Source organism: Phascolarctos cinereus, unplaced genomic scaffold (assembly GCF_003287225.1).
Source record: "Phascolarctos cinereus isolate Bilbo 61053 unplaced genomic scaffold, phaCin_HiC Scaffold_5;HRSCAF=322, whole genome shotgun sequence".
NCBI classification, from domain to species: domain Eukaryota; kingdom Metazoa; phylum Chordata; class Mammalia; order Diprotodontia; family Phascolarctidae; genus Phascolarctos; species Phascolarctos cinereus.
Window position 1 is genome coordinate 328042380 of NW_027555958.1, and position 24919 is coordinate 328067298.

General features: G+C 37.0%; 1 pseudogene; it reads left to right on the plus strand.

Annotated features, from left to right (window-relative positions):
• Positions 1 to 10126: 10126 nt before the first annotated feature.
• On the plus strand, positions 10127 to 24402 carry LOC110201844 (olfactory receptor 10J1-like; annotated as a pseudogene).
• Positions 24403 to 24919: the final 517 nt, after the last annotated feature.

A 24919-nucleotide genomic window follows, 5' to 3' on the forward strand; every position in this document is an offset into this window, starting at 1 on the left:
CATTAACATGGAAGATAAGCAGATCCTATATCTTTTAGAGCTATGAGTAGGAGATTAATTTTAAGCGAGCAAAGGATAAAGGAAATTACAAAATAAAGAGAATTTCAGCAAAGTTGCAGGATGTAAAATAAACCCTTATCATCAGCATATTATATATCACAAAGTGCAGCAGGAGGAGATTAAAAAGAGAAATTCTATTTCAAATAACTGCAGACAAAAATAAAATACTTGGAAGTATACCTGCCAAGACAAACCCAGGAACTTAACGAACACAATTACAAAACACTTTTTACACAAATAAAGTCAGATCTAAACAATTGGAAAAAATAGTAATTGCTCATGCGTCAGCAAAGCCAATAAAATAAAATGACAATTCTACCTAAATTAATCTACTCATTCAGTGCCATACCAATGAAACTATCAAGAACTATTTTATAGAGCTAGAAAAAAGAATAACAAAATTCATCCAGAAGAACAAAAGGTCAAGAATATCAAGGGAATCAATGAAAAAAGAAATGTGAAGTAACCTAGCCATACTGGATCTCAAATTATATCGCAAAGCACTAAACATCAAAACAGTGTGGTACTGGCTAAACAATAGCATGGTGGATCAGTGAAATAGATTAAGCACAAAATACGTTGTAGTAAATGAACATAGTAATTTAGTATTTGATAAATCCAAAGATCTAAGCTCTTGGGACAAAAACTCACTATTTGACAAAAACTGCAAAACAGAAACTAATTATATTTCAACATTTCACACTACATACAACGGTTAGGTTAAAATGGATACATAATTTAGACACAAAGGGTGATACTGTAAGCAAATAGGGGAGCAAGGAATAGTTTACTTGTCAGATCTTTGGAGAAGCGAAGAATTTAATACCATACAAGAGATAGAGAGCATTACTAGATATAAACTAGCTTTGATTATATTAAATTAAAAAGCTTTGCACAAAGAAAACCAGTGCAACCAAAATTAGAGGGAAAGCAGAAAACTGAGGGAGACATTTTACAGCAAGTATCCCTGATGAAGCTCTTATTTCTTAACTGCATAGAGAACTGAGTCAAATTTATAAGAATATAAGTCATTCCTCAATTGGTCAAAGAATATGAACAGGCAATTTTCAGACAAAGAAATCAAATGCATCATATGAAGAACAGTTCTAAATCATTATTGATTAAAGAAATGCAAATTTAGAAACTATGAGGTACCACTTCATACCTATCAGATTGACTAATAAGACAAAAAACAGAAATAATAAATGTTGGAGGGAATGTGGGAAAACTGGGACACCAATGCACTGTTGGAGGAGTTGTGAACTGATGCAACCATTCTGGAGAGCAATTTGGAACTATGTCCAGTGTGCATACTTTTTGATCCAGCAGTACCCCTTCTAGGTCTGTATCCCAAAGAGATCCAAAAAGGGAAAAGAACCTACGTGTACATGAGTACTTATAGCAGCTCTTTTTATTTATTTTTTAAAGCTGATGTAACCATTTTATTTTTTATATTTTACAGTATTTTCCCAATTATGTGTCAAGACAATTTTTAGCATTCATTTTTACAAGATTTTAGTTCTAAATTTTTCTCTCTGCCTCCTTCCTAAAATGATAGGCAATTTGATATAGGTTATACATGTAGGATATATTTCCATAATAGTCACAGTTGTGAAAGAAGAAATGGATTAAAAGGAAAAAGCACAAAAATAAAATAAAGTAAATAAGAAAAATTGTGTGCTTTGATCTGTATTCAGAGTCTATCAGTTCTTTAACTGAATGTGAATAGCATTCATGAGTCCTTTACACTTGCATTAAATCATTATATTGAATCATTGTTGAGAAGAGATGAGTCATTTAGAGTTGATCATCATACAATGTTGCTGATACTATGTATGATGTTTTCCTGGTTCTGTTCATTTTACTTTGCATCAATTTCTACAAGTCTTTCCATGTTCTTTTTCTCCTGAAATCTGACTGTTCATGATTTCTTCTTGCATAATAGTTTTCATTACATTCATACGCTACAGCTTGTTCAGCCATTCCCCAATTGATGTGCATCCTCTCAATTTCCAATATTTTTCCACCATAAAAAGGACTGCTATAAATATTTTTGCATATGTAGGTCCTTTTCCCTTTTTTATAATCTCTTTGGGATTGCTGGATTAAAGGGTATGCACAGTTTGGTTGCCCTTTGAGCGTAGTTCCAAATTGCTCTCCAGAATGTTTGGATCAGTTCATAACTCCACCTACAATGCATTAGTGTCCCAATTTTCTTTCATGCTCTCCAACAATTATAATTTTCCTTTTTCTGTCATATTAGCCAATCTGATAGGTGGCACCTCAGAGTTGTCTTAATTTGCATTTCTCTAATCAAAGATTTAGAGTATTTCTTCAGATGCATATAGATAGCTTTGGTTTCTTCATCTGAAAACTCTCAGTTCATATCCTTTGACCATTTATCAACTGGGGAAAGGCTTGTACTCTCATAAATTCAATTATCTATATATTTGAGACATGAGATCTTTATCAAAGACACTTGCTATAAAGATTGTTTCCTGGCTTTCTGCTTCCTTCATAATCTTGGTTCCATTGGTTTTGTTTGTACAAAAGCTTTTTAATTTAATATAATCAAGATTATCTATTTTACATTTCTTAATGCTATCTATCTCTTGTTTGGTCATGAACTTGTAACTCACTTTACTTCTTTAAGAAATTGGATGCTATACCACTTGGTGCATATATGCTTAATATTGATATTACTTCATTGTCTATGGTACCTTTCAGCAAGATGTAGTTTCCTTCCTTATCTCTTTTAATTAGGTCAATTTATGTTTTAACTTTGTCTGAGATCAGGATTGGCATGTCTTCTTCTTCTTCTTCTTCTTCTTCTTCTTCTTCTTCTTCTTTTTCTTCTTCTTCTTCTTCTTTTTCTTCTTCTTCTTCTTCTTCTTCTTCTTCTTCTTCTTCTTCTTCTTCTTCTTCTTCTGCTGCTGCTGCTGAAACAAAACAGATTCTGCTCCAGCCCCTTCCCTTAATTCTGTGTGTGTCTCTCTGCTTCAGGTGCATTTCTTATAAACAATATATTGTAGGATTCTAGTTTTTGATCCACTCTGCTATCGGCTTGCATTTTATGAGAGTTCATCCCATTACCATTCATATTATTACCTGTGTATTTCCCTCCATTCCATTCTTCCTTCTGTTTGTCTTCTCTCTCCTTTCACCCTTTCCCTGCTCACCAATGTTTTGCTTCTGTGTACCACCTCCCCTGACTGGGCCTCTTTTCTATCAGTCCCCTATACACACCTTTACTTAATCTCCACTCTTCCTACTTCTCTGTTGGCTAAGAGAGATTTCTTTGTTCAACTGATTGTATATATTATTCCCTCTTTGAGCCAATACTTATGAAAGTAAGGTTCAGGCAATGTCCATAGCCCACCCTTCCATCTTTCCCTCCATTGCAATAGAGTTTTTTGCATGTCTTCATGTGACATAATTTACCTCATTCTATCTCTCCCTTCCTTCTGCACCCAGTGTACTCCTCTTTCTTATCCCTTAGGTATTTTTCTTATTCTCTCAAATTCATCTTATACCCTTGTCCTCTGTCTATGTACATTCCTTCTAGCTGTACTATTAGTGATACAATTTTTAAGAATTACATGCATTATCTTCCCAGGTAAGGATGTAAACAGTTCAGCTCCATTGAATCCCTTACACTTTCTTTTCCATTTTTTACTTTTTAGGCTTCTCTTTGGTTTTGATATTGGAGATCAGACTTTTTGTTTAATTCTGGTCTTCTCCCCATGAAAGTTTGAAATCCTTCTATTTCACTGAATGATCATTTTTCCACTTGAAGTATTATGCTTAATTTTGCTGGGTAGGTGACTCTTGGTTGTAATTTTAGCTCCTTTGCCTTCTGGAATATCATATTCCACGACTTCCAATCCTTTAATGTTGCAACTGCCAAGTCCTGTGTAATACTGATTGTAACTCCCCAATATTTGAACTGTTTCTTTCTGGCCACTTGCAGTATTTTTTCCTTGACCAGATAGTTCTGAAATTTGACTATATCGTTCCTTGGAATTTTTATTTTTGTATCTCTTTCCTGAGGTGATTGGTGGGTTCTTTCAATGCCTATTTTGCCCTCTGGTTCCAGGACATCAGGGTAGTTTTCTTTGACAGCTTCTTGAAAGATGCTGTCTTAAGTCCTCCTTTTGATTATAGTCCAATGATTCTGACATTATCGCTCTGGGATCTATTTTTCAGGTCAGTTGTTTTTCCTGTGAGGCATTTTACATTTTCTCCTATTTTTTTTCATTCTTTTGGATTTGTGTGATTGGTTTTTGTTGTCTCATATAGCTATTAGCTTCCACTTGCCTAATTCTAACTTTTAGGAAATTGTTTTCTTCAGTGGATTTTTGTATCTCCTTTTCCATTTGGCCAAACGTACTTTTTAAGCAGTTGTTTTCTTTTTCTAAGCTATTGACTCTTTTTTCATAATTTTTTACATCACTCTCATTGCTTTTCCCAATTTTTCTTATACCTCTCTTATATGATTTTAAGCTCCTTCTTGAGTTCTTATATGAGTTCATTCTGGCCTTAAGACCGCTTTCCCTTTTTCATTGGGGTTTTGCCCATAGGTGTTTTGACATTGTTGTCTTCTTCTGAATTTGTGTCTTAATCTTCACTATCACCATAGTAACTTTTTATGGTCAGATTTTTTTTTTGTTATTGTTTTGCTCATCTTTTTTGGCCTTTTTTCCCTTCTCTTAAATTTGAGTTCTGCTCTTGGTATGGAAGGGGCACTGTCTCAAGCTTCTTGTGCCATTGGCTATAGGCCCTGGCTGTTTACCTGGTGCTGCAGTGATGTTGCCCTGAGGCCCTCATGTCTGGTACTGTACTGAGGGATGGGGTAAGGGACAGCTGGCACTGCTGGAGGCCTTAGGGATGTGGCAGCTTCCCTGATGCTGAGCCAGGGTCCTAGTGCTGGTGTCTGGCACGTGCCAAGGCCAGTGGAACATTTCTCTGTTTCCCTGAAGCTACACTGAAGTCTGTGACTGTCTGGCTGCTGTTAGCTACCTGTTTTCCCAGGGCTATGCAGAAGTGTTGGAGGGCTGGCTGCTGGTGGTTGCCTGATTCCCTGGGACTATACTGAAGCATGTTCCAGTCCTCTGAGCTGAAGTCTGCCCATTCCCCTGGTTTTGCTGAGGTATGTGGGGGTCCTGGTGTTGGCATTTGCCAGCTCTACCACTGGGCTTACGATCTCCCACTGGTTTGCTGAGATGGAACTTGCTGCTGGCCTACTGTGATGCTTTTTGTTCTGAGTGAAATGGACCTTTCTTGCTGATCTTCCAGGCTTCTTGGGATAAAAGATTGTTTCACTGTGCTTTTTGCTAGTTCTGCTGTTCCAGGATTTGCTTCAAGGTGCTATTTTATTATTGTTTGAAGGTGAATATGGGAGAGTTACAGCAATTTACTGCTTATTCCACCATCTTGGCTCCATCACAAATCTATAGCAGCTCTTTTTGGGATGGCAAAGAATTGAAAATTGAGGGGATGTCTGTCAACTGGGGAATGGCTGAACAAGTTGTGGTATATCATTATAATGGAATATTATTGTACTATAAGAAATGATGAGCATGATGATTTCACAAAAACTTGATAAGACTTACTTGAACTGAAGTAGAGTGAAGTGACCAGAACCAGAGAACATTGTACACAGTACACAATAGCAGCAATATTGTATGACAAATAACTGTAAGTGACTTAGCTGTTCTTAGTGACACCATGATCCAAGACAATTCCAAAAGACTTGTGTTGAAAAATGCCACCTCCAGAAAAAGAACTGATGGAGTCTAAATTCAGACTAAAGCATACTTTTTTTGCTTTCTCTCTTTTTTTCCTTTTTCTTTTTTTGGTTTAAATTTTTTTCCCACCAAAAAAAAACTAATATGGAAATATGTTTTACATTTTTGCTTACCATCTTAGAGAAGGGGGAGGATAGGGGAGATAGAATTTGTAACTCAAAATTTAAAAAAAAAAAGAATGTTAAAAATTACTTTATATTTAATTGGGGGAAAATAGCTTACACCCATACCAAGATAAAGTCAAAATGGGTACAGGATTTAAATATAAAGAGTGATACTATAAGCAAACTAGGAGAGCAAGGAACAGTTGACCTTTCAGATCTATGGAAAAGGGAAGAATTTATGACCAAACAAGAGATAGAGAACATTATGAGATGTAAAATGGATAATTTTGATTACATTAAATTGGAAAGCTTTTGCAGAAACAAAGCCAATGCACCCAAGATTAAGAGGGAAGTAGAAAACTAGGAAAGAATTTTTACAACCAATGTCTCTGATAAAGGCCTCATATCTAAAATATGTAGAGAACTGAATCAAATTTATAAGAACACAACTCATTCCCAATTGACAAATGGTCAAAGGATATGAACAGGCAGTTTTCAGAGGAAGAAACTAAAGCTATCTATAGTCATATGAAAAAATGTTCTAAATCACTATTGATTAGATGAATGCAAATCAAAAAGACTCTGAGGTACCACATCACACCTATCAGATTGGCTAATAAAATATTATTTTAAAAAAAGAAAAAAAGAAAAGAATTGATTTCTATTACATGAAAATTAAAAGCATTTGCACAAACAAAATTAATGCATCTAGCATAAAAAGGGAGGAAATGAAAATTTAAAAACTATAACAAATTCTCAGATAAAGTTTTGGTATCCAAGATACACTGACAAATAATAAATAAGTTAAGAGCAAAATCTATTTCCTAATTTATGTTATCAAAGATTATGAACAGCCAATTCTCAAAAGAAGAATTATAAACTATTAATAATTAATTGAAACAACTCTTAGCACTTTCAAAGCACTTTACAAATATTATCTAATTTTATCCTCACAACAACCTTAGTTGTTGAAACTATTTTTGTCTCCATTTTGTAAATGAAGAAACTGAGAGAGGTAACAATTAAGCGATTTGCCAATGGTCATACAGCTTTTAAGTATCTGAGGCAGAATTTGAACTTAGGTGAAAAAACGTTTTATGTCACTAATAATAAAGAAAAATGACAAATTAGAAATTTCACCTAACACTCAGAAGATGGACAAAGATGACAAAAGATGGAAATACTCTATGTTAGAGAGGTTGTAAGAAAGATGGGTAGAATAATGCATTATTAGTCCAGCTGTGAATTAGTACAATCATTATGAAAAGCAATTTGGAATTATGAAAATAAAATACTTAAAATATCCATAGTCTTTAACTAAGAAATTCTATTGTTGGCATATTGCCCAAAAAAGTTACTGGCAAAAAGAAAGGCTCCAACTGCATAAACAAATTTATCATTGCACTTTGATGTTGTTTTGTAGTAGAAAAAACTAGTAACAAAGTAGATGCTTCTCAATTGGGGAATAGTTTAAAAAATTGTGGTACATGAATGTAATGTAACATAATTACTGTCCCAGATGGCTCAGTGGTTAACAATAACAAGAACATTCGTATTGTTCTTACTTTCTAGGCACTGTGCTAAATGCTTTACAATTATTATGTCATTTGGTGTACACAACATTTATGGGAATGAAGTAGATGCTGTTATTACCTCCAGTTTAGATGAGGAAACTGAGGCAAACAGAGGTTAAATCTAAATGACTTGCTTGAAGTGAAAGCTGGTGTCTAAGGCCAGATTTAAATTCAGGTCTTCCTGAATCCAGACCCACCACTCTATCCCTCTATCCACTATAGCACCTAGCTGCCCCAAGATAGAGATCTGGATCTCCAGGTTTTTGTAAGGGTAGAATGAAATAATGCTTGTATAGAGCTTTGCAAACCTTGAAACACTATAAAAATGCTAGGTATCATCATCATCATCATCATTACAAAGGAAATTGGAAAAATAGAATTCTTTCATGAACTGATGCAAAGTGAAATAATCAGTTAAATAAATATATATACAATGACTATAATAATATCAATGGAAAGAACAATAATGACAAAACCTCAAAAAATAATATTTCAAAATTGCAAAGAAGAAACTTGACCCTAAAGAAAAGATGAAAAGACATCTCAATCCATTGCTTTGCAGAGGTGGGAAATCCACAAGTATAGAAAGGCATATGTAATGGCCTATTTTTTTTTTATTTATTGATTGGTGTTGCTGTTTTTTTCTCCTCTCCCTCTTTTCTATTTCTCTTAAATTTGTTATAAGGAATGTTTCTCTAGGAATGGGTTAAGAGAAATTATCTAGAGGAAAATCTTGTTGAAACAAAAACAAAATATATCAATAAAAATCTATTTTAAAAATATAAATACATTTAATAATTTGGAAGGGACTATATGATAATAAATCATTTTACATTCTGAGGGAAAAAATTAAATAAACAAATGTTCTTTTAGAACCCTAATTCCATTAAAGCTCATAGAGAGAGTTAAATAAAACATGGAGAGGAACTGAAAGTGGAATTGTTTCTGTTTTGATGTGTGATGAAAAGTATATAGCCATACAAAAAAAATTTGGGAAGAGAGACACGTGAAGGAGAGAAAGACAGAGACTGGTATTTGAATTCAATAGGGAAACAGGCAGAGATAGAGAGAAAGCAGATGAGGAATAAGAGAGAGAGCAGTTTAGGTGAGGGAATAGTCACAACCAAAACAAACTACAGCTTGGAGAGTGAATTGTGAATACGGAGTTAAAAAAGAAAGAAAACGTTAAAAAAAAAACACCAACAAGATATGAGGCATGGAAAGAGATAAGGGATAGCAGGGAAGTAAAGAAAACTTGCTTCAATGATACATTAGTAGTATTAAGCAAACTCTTTCACCACCATCTTCTTTGTCTTCGTGAAAAGTAGAGGATAAAAAGAGGAAAACATATAAAAGAAGAGAGTGGAGGGAAATGTACAATTAAGAACCATAACTATAAATGTGAATGGAATAAACTCACCCATAAAACAGAAGATAAGAAAAGAACAATAGCATTTTGTTTACAAAACACAAAATTGAAATGTTCACATAATGTTAAAAAGGGTTAGAACAAAATTTGTTCTGATTCAGCTGAACTCAAAAAGTTATCATCACAATTTCAGATTAGGTAGTAGTAAAAATAGACATAAGAAAAGAGATCAGCAGGGAAACTATATTATGCTTACAGACATTAAAGTTAATGAATAAACATTAATGTTCAATATATATGCACCAAATTGAGTCTAAATAATTTAAGGTAAAGCTAATGGAATTATAAGAAGAAATTGACAATAAAATTATAATAATGAGAGACTTCAATGTTGATCTACACAAATCTACCAAAAAGATAAGCAAGAAAGTTGTTAAAGACCTAAACAGAACTTTAGATAAGTTAGCACTGATAGATCTGAATTGGAATTACTGAATTGGAGCAGAAGGAAGTTTATATACTCTCAGCTGTGCATGGCACATACATGAAAATTGATAATATATTGGAGCATAAAAGTCTCACAATTTCAGAGAAGCAAAAATACTAAATGCATCCTTAAATCAATTAAATGCAATTAAAATTATATTCAACAAAGGATCTTTAAAGAAAGAATTAAAAATTAATTGGAGCCTAACTAGTTCAATCTTAAAGAATTGGTAGGTCAAAGTTTAAACAATGAAACAAGAGAAGAAAATTTTGAGAGAGAGAGAGAGAGAGAGAGAGAGAGAGAGAGAGAGAGAGAGAGAGAGAGAGAGAGAGAGAGAGAGAGAGAGAGAGAGTTAAGCCAATAGATCATATCTAAGCAGTTTGTACAAAATAGCTATAATTGACAGCAGCATTTGCATTGGGCACTGAGAGACATACAGTGGGTAAACTAGACATACTACAGAAATGGAAGTTCAGATGTCTACAAGGACACAAACCCTCTAAACTTAGCATAAAGCTATTCCAAAAAAAAAAAACTTCATAAGGACTTCAGGAAGGTATAAAAAGACTTCCAGAACTAGGATCTGTGATCTACCTTTAGCCAGAGGAACCAGCAGACTTCAGTTCTGAGAACCACCATGTACTTCAGTGTAGCCTCCAGCAACCAGAACTCCACATACTTCAGCACAGCTCAGAGCAGATATTCCCCAGGGGCGAGACCTCCACATGCTTCAACAAAGCACTAGGGAAATACAGAAAAACCCCACCGACCTCAGCACTCACCAGACAACCCCACTAGGACCCAATCTTAGCACCAGGTAAGCTGCTAGACCTCAAAGGCCTCCAGCAGCCTAGCCACCCCCCCCATCCCATCTCCTCAGCACAGCACAAGGTTCCCTGCGAGCCTCAGGGCAACATCAGCCCAGCACCAGGTAAACAGCCAGGGCCTGTAGCCACTGGCACAAGAAGCCTGAGACAGTGCCCCTTCAACCCCAGGAACAGAGCTCAAATTTAAAAGAAAGGAAAAAGGGCACAAAAATAAGCAAAAAACAACAACAGCAACAAAGAATCTAACCATAGAAAGTTATTATGGTGACAAGGAAAATCAAGACACAAACTCAGAAGAGGACAATGTCAAAACACCTATGGGCAAAACCCTAAAGAAAAATGGGAATTGGTCTCAAGCCCAGAAAGAACTCATGGAAGAACTCAAAAAGGAGCTTAAAAATCATAAGAGAGATAGAGGAAAAATTGGGGAAAATGAGACTAATGTAAGAGACATGAAAAAAGAGTCAACAGCTTGAAAAACTACTTAAAGTAAAATTGGTCAAATGGAAAAGAAAGCACAAAAGCTAATGGAAGAAAACAACACCTTAAAAATTAGAACTGGGCTAATGACTCTTTGAGACATCAAGAACTAATCAAACAAATTCAAAAGAATAAAAAATGGCAGAACATATAAAATACCTCATTAAAAAAACAATGGACCTGAAAAATAGATCCAGGAGACACAATGTCAGAATCATTGACCTACCTGAGAGCCATCATCAAAAAGAGGACCTGAACAGTATCTTTCAAGAAATTGTCAAGGAAAACTGCCCTGATGTCCTGGAAGCAGGGGGCAAAATAGACATTGAAAAAATATCCACTGATCACCTCAGGAAAGAGATCGAAAAATAAAAACTCTAAGGAACATTATAGCCAAATTCCAGGACTATCAGGTCAAAGGAAAAATACTACAAGAGGCCAGAAAGAAATAATTCAAATATCAGGAAGCCACAATCAGGATTACACAGGACTTGGCAGCTGCAATATTAAAGGATTGGAAGTCATGGAACATGGTATTCCAGAAGGAAAGGAGCTAAGCCTACAACTAAGAATCACTGTCACTTACCAAGCTAAATTAAGCCTCACACATCAAGGGGGAGAACAGCCATTCAATTAAACAGAAGGATTTCAAGCTTTCATAAGAAGACCAAAACTAAACCAAAAGGCTGACTTCTAATATCAAACCTAAGAGAAATATAAACAGGTAAAAAGGGAAAAGAAAACATAAGGGATTCAATAGAGCTAAATTGTTTATATCTCTACATGGGAAAGTGAAATTTGTAATTCTTAAAAATTGTATCACTGGGGCAACTACATGGTGCAGTGGATAGAACTCTGTCCTTGGAATTAGGAGCTGAGTTCAAATCCAGCCTCAGACACTTGACACTTACTAGCTGTGTGACCCTGGACAAGTCACTTAACCCTGATTGTGTCACCAAAAAGCAAAAAAAAAAACTGTATCACTAATAGTTCATAGTACTAGTATTGGTCATAGATAGAGGGTACAGGTATAAGGTGAATCTGAAGGAATAGCACAAAATAATTAAGGGATGAGAAAGAGGAGTATACTGGGTGCAGAAGGAAGGGAGAAGTAAAATGGGGTAAATTGTTTCACATGAAGGGAAGAGAAAGACCAATTACAGTGGAGTGGAAGATGGGAGGGGGGTGCCAAGCATTGCTTCAACTTTACTCTTATCAGCATTGGCTCAAAGATGGAATAATATACATAATCAGCTGAATATAGAAACCTACCTTACCTGACTGGGAAGTAGGAGGGGAGGAGATCAATCAAGTAAAGGTGGGTGGGGTGGGAACTGACAAAAAGGAGGGAAGGTCAGGAGAGGTGGTAGACATAAGCAACACACTAGTGAGGAAGGAAATGGTGAAAAGACTGCAAGGACAAACAGGAGGAAGAATAGGGTGGAGTGATACACAAGTAGTAATGATGACTGTGAATGTGAATGGCATGAACTCTCCCATAAAACGGAAGCAGATAGCAGAGAGGATCAAAAATCACAATCCTACTACATGTTGTTTACAAGAAATATACTTGAAGTCAAGCCTAGCTATGTTTGAGAGATTTATCATAAATTTGACTCTAGGGTGAGGAAATTTTTGGTCACAGCAACTCTAGGATACCATCTACTAAACCAGAGATAGTACAGTCTGTATCTGTGGAAAGAGTGCATGCATTGGCAAAAATCCCACACACTTCAAGGATTCAAGTGTAAAATAAAGACAATCTGTTTCTGATTCAACAATTATATTGTGAGATTTTATTAAGGAAATAAATCCAAATGAAATTCAAGTCTTGGAATACATGTCCTTTAAGTCATTGGAAAAAAGAATGATTGGGAGTCACAAAACATGCATATGAGTACTTTTATTTAAAAAACATCCAATAAGTATGCACATCTGTAAGTAACTAATATAAAATCACATTGAAGGAGGACTCTAACTGGTTGATGATATACAATTAGAAATCAATAGTTTATTGAAGTCAAGAATTATTATCCCCTGATTAAAAGTGACACAATATAAAACATTTCAATTAGTTGGTTAATTGTATGCCATACCATTTAATTATATACATTAACTTCTCAGGTGGTTAAGTTATTTAGTATATTGTCTGGTGTTTGTTTGTTTGTTTGTTTTTATCATACCTGAAGTCTTAGTGTTGACATGTGTGGTGTTGCCAGTGAGATTAACTGTGTAATAATTTATCTAATTGACTACACGTGTAAACCAAATATACCAGTTGATATGAACATTAAATATGTGTTTTAAAGTGTTTGAGTTAATACCTGAACTCCAACATTCTTTCTTGGCTCCATTAATAAATTTCTTGTATTACATTGAAAAAGAATGAAAGAAACAAACTTGAAGCAGAGAGACAAACACAGAATAAAGGTAAGGGGCTGGGGCAGAATCTATTCTGCTTCAGCTGAAGTTAAAAAAAAAAAAGCAGGTGTAGGAATCTTGATCTCAGACAAAGTAAAAGCAAAAATACACCTAATTAAAAGAGATAAGGAAGGAAATCATATCTTGAGAGATCCAGCCATAACACCTCCTAAAACTTTGCACAGGGGACTCCTCTTCCCACACTCATTTCTTAAGGTTAGTAAAAAAAGTAAGTGATTATTGATGGAAATGGATGATAACTAAATCCAATTTAGGTTTTCTAAGCTCCCCCTATTCCCAAACTGTGGATTACAAAGTTTAGATAAATAAAATTCCAATTTTCATGACCATGAGTGTTTCATGCTTTCATTTGTGAGTATTCTGAGACCAGAAGAAACAGAGTTTACTATCCCTATTGTATTTTTCTTTGACATGATTAGAAACTGGGGAGATACTAAACAAGGAGAAAGCAAGTTGGGCCCTTACCCACCAATATCACCTGGCACTAGAACCTCTAGGACCTTGTTAAGACCAAGTGTCCTTACATTAGTATAGAGGGCAGTGGAGTTTCAGGGCCAGGCTCAGTGTGACCATAAGAAAGTCATTCCACTTTTCTGGGTCTTAGTTTCCTTGAGTGTAAAATAAAGCAATTAGACTTGATAATACTACAAACTTCTGCCATAAAACTTGAAAGCAATGAAATATAATTCAGAATTTCTCGTTAGTCTGACCTTTATTTTCAGTATGTTCAACTAGGTTGGGAGTCTGGGTGGGAACTAAGTGAATACAAGTTGTATGATCACTGAATTGTCATGAACATTTAGTAACTCTGGGACCTTGGACAAGCAAAAAAAACTCTCTGTGCCTCAGTTTACCTATCTGCAAATGGGGAAATAATTATATCTGATGCTTGTATAGAAATTTATGTTTAATAAAAGTCTTTGTACATACATCTCATTTGATCCTTTCAACAACACTGTGCAGTTACTATAGGGATTAATATTCTCATTTTACTAATAAGAAAACTGAAGTTCAGAGAGGTTAAATGACTTGCCTGGGGTCACAGAGGTAGGAAGAATTGGAGGCAGGATGTGAACCAATATCTCTTCAGATTTCAAGTTCCACTCTCTTTCAACCATACCATATAGCCCTACTAATATTTTCACTAACAACTCTGAAAGGTTGTTATGAGGAGGGGGGGCTTTTATTTAATGTCTACTATATGTCAGGCACTGTGTTAAGTGCTTTACAAGTATTATCTCATTTAATCCTCACAGCAACCCTGCAAGAAAGATACTGTTGTTCTCCCCATTTTATAGTTGGAGAAACTGAGGCAAACAGTGATTAAGTGACTTGCTCAGCGTCACACAGCTATTAAGTATCTAGACTATATTTGAATTCACGTCTTCCTGTCTCCACGACCAGTTCTATCCACTATATGATATAGCTGCCAAAAGAGAGAAGAGGAGAGGAGAGCAGAGAAGAGAAGAGGAGGGGAGGGGAGAGAATAGAAAAGGGGAGGAGGAGATTGTGGGGAAAAGGTGGAGTAATGGTCATTATAATGAGGATATTAGAAAGTTAAGATGTCCCAGTGATCAGAGGTCTCTAGGTAGACCCCTCTTTATGGTTCCTTCCAATGTCAACCAATCAATAAATAAGAATTTATGAAGTACCTATTATGTTCCAAATGCTGCACTAAGCATCAGAACTATAAAAATGAAAATACAATAGTTTCTTCCTTCAAGTTGTATATACCTTCTTTTGTCTTCATTACCTCATGCCTGGACTTTTGCCTATTGGTTGATCTCCCTATTACAAGTTTCTCCTCACTCCAGTCTATCCTCCACTCAGCTGCTGAGTGATCTTCCTAAAGTATAGGGTTTTGACCATGTCAACCCCCACCCCACTGCCAACACACACACACACACACACACACACACACACACACACATACCCCGAACTCCAGTGGTTCCCTATCACCTCCAGATCAAATATAAAACACTCTCCTTATTGTCCAAAGCCCCTCACAGCTACCCCTTCTTCCTAGACAATCTTCTTATACCTTACACTCCTCACTTACTCTTTGATCCAGTAACACTGGCCTCCTTGCTCTTCCTGAAACAATATCTCTATCTCCCAGCTCTGGTCAGTTTCCCTGGCTTTCTATCATTCCTGAAATTCTCTCCCTACTCATCTCGGCCTCCTAGCTTCCCCAGCTTCTTTCAAATTCCCAATGCTCAATTCAAGTGCCTTCCCTCTATTTATTATCTCCAGTTTATCCTGTATGTAGCATGTTTGTATACAGTTATTTGCATTTCATTTCCCTCAAATAAATGTTTATTGAGTTGTTATTATTGGGAGAAACTATATATGTGTGTGTGTGTGTATGCAAATGCAATATATTAACACAAAGTAAATATGTGTTAATTTTTTTTTTGGCGAGGCAATTGGGGTTTAGTGACTTGCCCAAGGTCACACAGCTAGTGTCAAGAGTCTGCTCTGAGACCAGATTTGAACTCAGGTCCTCCTAACTCCAGGGCTGGTGCTGTAGCCACTGCACCACCTAGTTGCCCCAAGATGTGTTAATTTTATGAGGGAAAATAGCAGAGGGATCAGGAAAGGCTTCATGTAGATGGTAGAATTTGAATTGAGGTTTGAAGGAAGTTAGAGCTTCTGAGAAAAAGTGAAGAGGAGCATATTCTGAGCGTGTGGGACAGCCTGGACAAAAGCACAGAAACAGGAAATGGCATATCATTTGTGAGAAACAGCAAAAAGTACACTTTGGCTAAACCAATGAGTGTGTAAAGGTGTATAATATATAATAAGACTGACAAAGTAGGCTGAAGCCAGATTTTAAAAGACCTTAAATACCAAACAGAGAAATTTGTATTTTATTTGAGAGACAACAGGGTACCACTCCTGAGGGAGACACTTGAGAAGGGGAGACCAATTAAAAGATTGCTGCAGTAGTACAGGTAAAAATGATGGGGGTATCAACCAAGGTGGTGGCTATGTAAGTAGAGCATAGATGTAAAAGATGTGGGGAAGATACAAGAAGATTTGGCAACTGGAAAGATATGTGTAATAAGTGAAAGTGAGTTAAGGATGATTCTGGGATTCATATCTGGATGATTGTAAGGTTGGTATTGTCCTCAACAGAAAGAGGAAAGTTAAGAAAAGGTCAGGGGAGGATAGGAGGTAGGGAGAAAAGGTAATGAATCCTGTTTTACACCTGTTATTTTTGAGAAGCTTGTGGAAAATCCAAACTGGTGATGTATAACTGGAACTCAGGAGAGACAAGAATTAAATCTATGGTTCTGGGAGTCATCTACATAGAGATAATTAAAACCATGGGAGTTGATGGACAAAGAGAGAGAGAGAGAGTAAGAGAGAGAGAGAGAGAGAGAGAGAGAGAGAGAGAGAGAGAGAGAGAGGAGAGTAAAAAAAAAATGGTTCAGAATGGATCCTTGGGGCATACCTATAGTTAGAGGGCACAATATGGATGAAGGTTCAGCAGAAAACAGATACTTTCCTGGAGGAAAACTGGAAGAGAACAGTGTCAGAAAAACTCATAAATGAGAGAATCCAATATGCTTTCTTCTTTCCACTCACATTGCTGCCCCCTCATGCAAATTTTTATCACCTTACTCTTAGACTACTGGAAAAGCTTTCTAGTTGGTGTCCCTACCTCAAGTTTCTCCCCAGTCCAAGCTATTGTTCACTTAGCTGCCAAAGGGATTTTTCCTGAAGTCCAGATCTGACTATCACTCCCTGCACACCCACAATTCTTTTTTTATATGTGTAGTCATGTAAAACTTCTATAGTAGTCATGTTGTGAAAAACTAACTCTATTTCCCTTAATCCTATGCCATCTCCCATTTATTCTATTCTTTCTTTTGGCTCTGTCCCTCCTCAGAAGTGTTTGCTTCTGATTACCCCCTTCCCCAATCTGTCCTCTCTTCTGTTATTCCCCCTTCTTATCCCTTTCCCACCTATTTTCCTGTAGGGTAAGATAGATTTCCATACCCAATTGACTGCGTATGTTATTCCCTCCTTAAGCCCAATCCAATGAGAATAAGATTCACTCATTCCCTCTTACCTTCCCCCATTTCCCCTCCACTGTAAAAGCCTTTTCTTGTCTGTTTTATGTGAGATAATTTACCCCATTATACCTCTCCCTTTCTGCTTCTCCCAGTATAACCCAATTTCACCCCTTAATTTTACTCTCAAGATGTCACCCCTTCATCTTCAACTCACCCTGTGCCATCTATCTATCTATCCATCTATCTATCTATCTATCCACATGCATACATATAATTTTTTTTCCCCTCCAACTACCTTAATACTGACAAACATCTCATGAGTTTCAAATATCATCTTTCCATGCAGGAATGTAAGCTTCAGTTCAACTTTAATAAGTTGCTTATGATTTCTCTTTCCTGTTTACCTCTTCATGTTTCTCTTGAGTCTTGTATTTGAAAATCAAATTTTCTATTCGTCTCTGGTCTTTTCATCAAAAATGCTTGAAAGTCCCCTATTTCACTGAATGTCCATTTTTTCCCCTGAAAAATTGTACTCAATTTCACTGGGAGGTGATTCTTGGTTGTAATCCTGTCTCCTTTGCCCTCTGGAATATCATATTCCAAGCCCTTGGGTCCTTTAATGTAGAAGCTGCTAAATCTTTTGTCATTTCCACAGTCCTTGAATTGTTTCTTTCAGGCTGCTTGCAGTATTTTCTCCTTGACCTGGGAACTCTGGAATTTGGCTACAATATTCCTAGGAGTTTTCCTTTGTGGATGTCTTTCAGGAGGTGATCAGTGGATTCCTTTCAATTTCTATTTTGCCCTCTGGTTCTAAAATATCAGGGAAGTTTTCCTTGATAGTTTCTTGAAAGATGATGTCTAGGCTCTTTTTTTGATCATGGTTGTCAGATAACCCAATGATTTTTAAATTATCTCTTCTGGATGCATTTTCCAGGTCAGTTGTTTTTCCAATGAGATATGTCACATTGTTTTTTACTTTTTCATTCTTTTGGTTTTGTTTTACACTGTCTTCATTTCTCATAAAGTCACTAGCTTCCAATTCCTGCATTCTAATTTTTAAGGAAATATTTTATTCAGTGAGCTTTTGCACTTCCTTTTCCATTTGTCCAATTCTGCTTTTTAAGGCATTCTTCTCCTCATTGGCTTTTTTGGACCTCTTTTGCCATTTCAGAGGTACTTGTAGGCACCTGTAAATTTTCAGTTCTTCAAAGGTGATATGATAAGGAGCGAGGTGCTTACTCCTTTTCTGGCCTGTGCTCTGGCTATTTTTTAAGGTGTTATTTTATTCAGTATTTTTGGGTCCCTGCTAGCAAGCTGTTCACTTGTTTTTCATGATTTTCTTGCTTCACTCTTATTTCTCTTCCCAGTTTTTCCTCTACTTATCTTACTTGCTTCTCAAAATCCTTTTTGAGCCCTCCCATGGCCAGGGACCAATTCATATTTTTCTTAGAGGTTTTGGATGTAGCAGCTTTGACTTTGTTGTCTTCTTCTGGTTGTATGTTTTGATCTTCTTTGTCACCAAAGAAAGATTCTATGGTCTGACTTTTTTGCAAGGTTTGCCCATGATCCCAGCCAATTACTTGAGTTATAAACTCTTTGTTAAGGTAGGGGTCTGCTTCCACTATGGAGAATGTACTGTCCCAAGCTTTAGGGGTTTTGTGCAGCTGTTTTCAGAGATACTTCTTGGCACCTGTAAGTTTTCAGTTCTTCCAAGTTGGTGTGATAAAGGGCAAGGTGTTTACTCCTTTCCTGGCCTGTGCTCTGGTCTATGAGTACCCATAAGCACTCATTTCTGCCTTGGAACTGTGAGGAGGATTCTCTCTACACTACCACTACAAGCTCCACCATGCCAGTGCTCCTCCTTGCCCCAGGACCACCACCCACATCTGTGACCTAGATCTAAGCACAGGCAAAGCAAGAGAATCCTTCCTCAGTACTAGCAAAGAGATCCCTGCAATCCCCCTCTGATCAGTGACTTGATTCCCCCTCAGTCTGTGGGATGTAAGCTCTGGAAGCAGCCACAGCTCTGGGTCTGCAGCTGGGACTGGGGCTGGGACCAAGCTTCTCTCTCACCTGGGTCACAGACTTTTCCTAATGATCTTCTAAGTTCTCTTTGGCATTTATGGGTTCAGAAGTCAGGAAAACACCACAGCTGCCCATGTTTCAGGCCTCTGAGGCCTGCTCCAGGTTCACTGAGGCCTGTTTTGCCTGCATACCCACACCAAACTGCATTCCTCTTCCAGCCTCATGCAATAGACCTTTCTAATCAACCATCCAGGTTGTCTTGGGCTGGAAATTTGTTTTCTTCTGTCTTTTTGTGGGTTCTGCTGCTTTAGAATTTGTTTAGAGTGATTTTTACAGGTATTTGGAGAGGTTTGGGGGAGAGCTCAAGCAAATCACTGCTTTTACTCCACCATCTTAACTCCACCATCTTGGCTCCACTCCCCACCCCAATTCTTAACAGACTCCAATTACTATTATCTCTGGGATCAAACATAAAATCCTTTTCACCTTTTAAAGCTTTTTACAACCCAGCCCCTTCCTGCCTTTCCAACCTTCTTACAATTAATTCCCTTCAACATGGTCTATGATTCATCAACATATCAACATCATAGCAACATCAACAAACAGGTGTTTATGCTGTTCCTTGTGCATGACATGCTACCTCCCAGCTTTGTGCCTTTTTGCTAGCTATTTCTCATCCCTGGAATGCTCTCCTTCCCCATCTGCGCTCTTGATTTCATTCAAGACTCTGTTCAAATCCCTGTTTCTGCTATAGGCCTTTCCTGGTCTTCTCCCATTCTTCCCTAACCCTCACTGCAACTGGTGCCTTCCCTCTGATGCTACTTCTATTTATACTCTATACACCTTAAATAGATAGATAGATAGATAGATAATAGATAGATAGATAGATAGATAGATATAGATATAGATATAGATATAGATATAGATATAGATATAGATATAGATATAGATATAGATATAGATATAGATACAGATATAGATATAGATATAGAAATATAGATATATCACTTTTTGCCTATTCTTTTCCTTATTTAAAGGTGAGCTTTTTAAGGGCAGGAACTTTTTTTTGCCTCTTTTTGAGTCCCCAGGGCTTAACACAGTGACTGGAACATGACTACTATTTAATAAATGCTTGTTGTTGACTGAAATTAACTGAAGAGAGCTGGGCATTGGGGATGGGGTAGAATAATGGAGACAAGGTCATGTTTATAGGCAGTAGGGAAAGAGTCAACCTTGGATTTTGCCTGCCATTCACTTACTACACTCCTAATCATGTAGTGTTGAATGCTATTGGAAAAAGTCATGTAATCATTCTGATTGGGTAAACACTACAAATTTATGATATCTACTCTCAGCTGGCTCTTTAATGACATGAGCCTAACCTTATACTCTTCTCTGATTGAATATCCATCACACTCCCAGTGAAAGGTGTTCCAAAACTTTCACTTCTCTCCTCAAGCCTCCTACAGGACTCTTCCCCCATTCTTTCAACAGAGGACCCCATATCATACTTTTAGTGGGAAAATAAAGGCCATTCACCATGAGCTCCCTTTGCTCTCCTTCTCTACATTTTCAAAATCCTCAATATTACTCCCCATTCTCTCCTTTACTGCAATTTCTTATGAAGACATGGTACTTCTCAATGAGGTTAATTGTGTTCCTTATACCCTTAGACTACATTCTTTCAGGTCTTTTCTCTCACATTGCCCCCAACAAATGACCTCCTCTTATCTTCAATTTTCCCAGGGTTGCAATTAGAATAAGAGGAGATAGGCAAGAAGTCAAAAGATTCAGAGTAGAAAGCAGTGTGACATTGAACTGATGAACTATGTCATCAAATTTAGGAAGTCTTGTGAAGTCAGAGCAAGCTTGGGAAAGAACTGAAGGCAAAAAAAAAACTGGACATCAAGGTGAGGATGAAGAATAAGTCAAGGGGGAAAATGAGAGGAAGAGATGGAAGATACATTACTTCAGGATTCTTGGTCATGGGAGTAGATGATGGTGAGATCAAAGGCATGACCTTTCTTGTGCGGATGGAGCAAAAGGGTGTGTTATGGGAATTGAGGAGATTGTTGACCTGGGAGGACAGATTATTTAATGGACCTCAACACATATACTGACATTTTCTAATATAAAAGCAAGTGTCTTACAAAGTGTGCAAATAATTCTTCAGGTAAATCAAAATCTGTTCAGTACACCTAGGAGAGGGCTTAGATTCAAGTAATTTAGTTTCTATACTTGGCCCTATCACAGATTATCTGTGTGGGCTTAAGTAAGTCATTTAACTTTTCAGTGTCTCATTTTTTACCACTATCAAATAGATATGATAAATATTTCACTTTCCAAGCTTCACAGAGTTTTCACAAAGAGTAAATGGGATGATACATGGATGTACTTCAAAAATTTTAAGTATACAAATGTAATCTTCAATTATAAATTATCCAGTTTTATCTTCAAAGGAAATAGCACCAATTTAACTAAAATGTTCCTTCACCTCAATAACTTTCCTCAACTTCCCCTTTTATTCATCACTCTAGCATGCCCTCCACACTGTATTTCAAATGTTATGCACTTGGGTTCTTTGTCCCTGCTTCTCTACTTCTGGTTATGTGTCTTAAAGGTATGTCCCATCTGTACCATCAGACAAGAAAGTTCCCTGAAGTTTAGGATGTTTTCTTCGTCCCATGAATTACCCTTCTTCCTATCACTAATGCCCCTGTGTTTCCCTGGGTCATTTGTCATTTGCTCATTTCCTTTTGTTTCTGTTCTTACACCTTTTTAACGTGTGTGTATGTGTGCATTTGTTCTCCTCCTCCATTAGACTATGAAGAGCCCCATGGTCAAGGATTAGATCTCTCCCTTCTTCCTATCCCCACTCAGCATCCAAAGCAGGCTCCACTCAAGATGCATATATAGAGGGAGGAGAGAGGAGGTATTTGTCACCCCATGGTGCTGACTGACTTTTCATATCTTTCAGTTGTGAAGATCACTTAATGAAGACAAAGAACCACTCAAGTGAATGAATTTGTTTTCCAGGGATTCTCAAGCTTTCAGGAGCATCAGATCATTCTCTTTGTAGTGTTTTTGGCAACGTACATCTTAACTCTGGCTGGCAGTGTATTCATTGTGACTACCATCCACATTGATCGTCACCGCCACACTCCTATGTACCCCTGAGCATCTTGTCAACCTCAGAGACCTTCTACTCTCTGGTTATTATCTCTCCCATGCTGTCTAGTCTGGTGGGCCTTAGCCAATCCATCTCTTTCATAGGATGTGCTACCCAGATGTTCTTCTTCCTTGGCTATGTCATTACTAACTGCCTCCTGCTGTCAGTGATGGGTTGCAATTGATATGTAGCCATCTGCAAACCTCTCCATTACTTTGTTATCATGAACCAGAGGGTCTGACCCCTGATGGCATTACAGGTTTCTCTCTGTTACTTGTCCAGGCTGTGGCTATCTTCCGGTTGCCCTTCTGTGATCCACTTATTTTTTTTCAATTAACAAACATTTATGAAGCACCTACTATGTGCCAATCACTGTGTAAAATGCTGGGGATGCTGAACATAAAGAAGTAAGAATGAAAGAATCCATGTCCTCAAGAAACTTACATTCTATCAAGGGGAAAAACACATGCATAGATAAGTAGATGCAAAACAGATATAAAATAAATATAATTTTAGAGAGTGGGTGGAGAGGAGGGGAGAGTTATTATTAAGTTAAATACATGTAAGTATGAAGTGATATTCATGTGTTAGTGTCTGGACTCTGGATGATTTCTTTCTGTTTATTAATTTATTTTGATTTATCAACAATCACTTCCATATTCTTTTGAGTTGAAAATTTTTCTCCCCCTTCCTCCGCTCCACCCTCCCCAACACAGTGCACAATCTAATATAGGATTTACATTTACATTCCTATTAAACATGTTTTCACATTAGTGAAGTTGTAAGTAAAAATTAAAACCAACAGGAGGAACCATCAGAAAGAGGAAACAAAACTCAACAGAAGGTAAAAATAAGTGATAGCGATTCAACTTCCGTAATTCTTTCTTTGGATGTGGACAGCATTTTCCATCATGAGGCCTCTGGAGATGTCTTAGATCCTTGTAATGCTGAGAAGGGTTCAGTTTAACAATATTAGTCAATGCATAACATGGCTGTTATTGTGTACAAAGTCCTCTTCATTCTACTCACTTCACTCAGCATCAGACCATATAAGTCTTTCCAGGTTTTTCTGAAGTCAGCCTGTTCATCATTTCTTATAGCACAATAGTATTCCGTTACATTCATATACCACAACTTGCTCAGCCATATCCCAATGGATGGGCATCCTCTCAATTTCCAATTCTTTGCCACCACAAAAAGAGCTGCTAAGGATATTTTTGTACATGTGGGTCCTTTTCCCATTTGTATGATCTCTTTGGGATATAGCCCTAGAAGTGCTATTGCTGGATCAAAGGGTATGCATATTTTTGTAGCCCTTTGGGCATAGTTCCAAATTGTTCTCCAAAATGGTTGGATCATTTCACAACTCCAACAATGTATTAGTGTTCCAATTTTCCCACATCTTCTCCAACATTTATCATTTTCCCATTTTGTCATGTTGGCCAATCTGATAGGTGTGATGTGGTACCTCAGAGTTGTTTTGATTTGCATTTCTCTAATCAATAATGATTTAGAGCATTTTTTCATATGACTATAGATGGTTTTAATTTTTTCATCTGAGAACTGTGTGTTCATAGCCTTTGACCATTTGTGTGATCCACTTATCAAGCATATTTTCTGTGATGTTCAGCTTGTACCAGATCTATCCTGTGCCAACACATTCATAATTATATTCTAACCTTGGTCATCAGCCTTTAGCCATTACTGCACCTGCCACTTGTCTCTTTATCTCCTACATTCTCATCATCTCCACCATCCTGCACATTGCCTCAGCTGAGGGAAGACAGAAGGCCTTTGCCACATATGCCTCCCATCTCACAATTGTCATTATACACTATGGCTGTGCCTCCATTGCCTACTTCAAACCCAAGTCAGAGAATACTAAAGATCAAGACCAGCTGATTTCTGTGGCATACACTGTCAGCACTCCCCTGCTAAATCCTGTTGTTTACAGCCTGAGGAATAAGGAGGTCAAGAATGCCCTGAGCAGAGCTCTGGGCAGGAAATCTCTTAGTGTCACTGAAAGGACTGAATGACCTTAACCCAAGAACTGGACAACTTCTCATGCTGCCAGACAATTGTGCAGAGCTTTTATGATCAAGGCATTTAGAAACTTGGGGAAGTCCAATTTAACATCATTTGGGCCAAAAGCAGGACAAAACTATCAAATTTTCCCCACATCCTCAAACTCTGGAAATATGTCAAAAGCACAGGGTCATCCCTTAAGCCACTGTGTAAATGTTGTTGGTTACCAGATTCCCACAATGTCACTGGACGTTCTTATATGAGATTTTAAATTAATTTTTAAAATTTTATTTTCAATTAACAACTATTTAATTTCTCTCCCTCCCACCATCCCTCCCCTATTAAGAAAAAAGGGAAACATAAAGGCTTTTCTAATAAATATACACAGTCAAGCACAACAAATTCACATATTGGTCACTGCAAAAAAAAAAAAAGTACATCTTATTTTGTCTTTTGATTCAATTACTTCTCTGTCAGCAGGTGGGTGATTCTTCATCATTAGTCCTCTGGAATTGTGATTGGTTATTG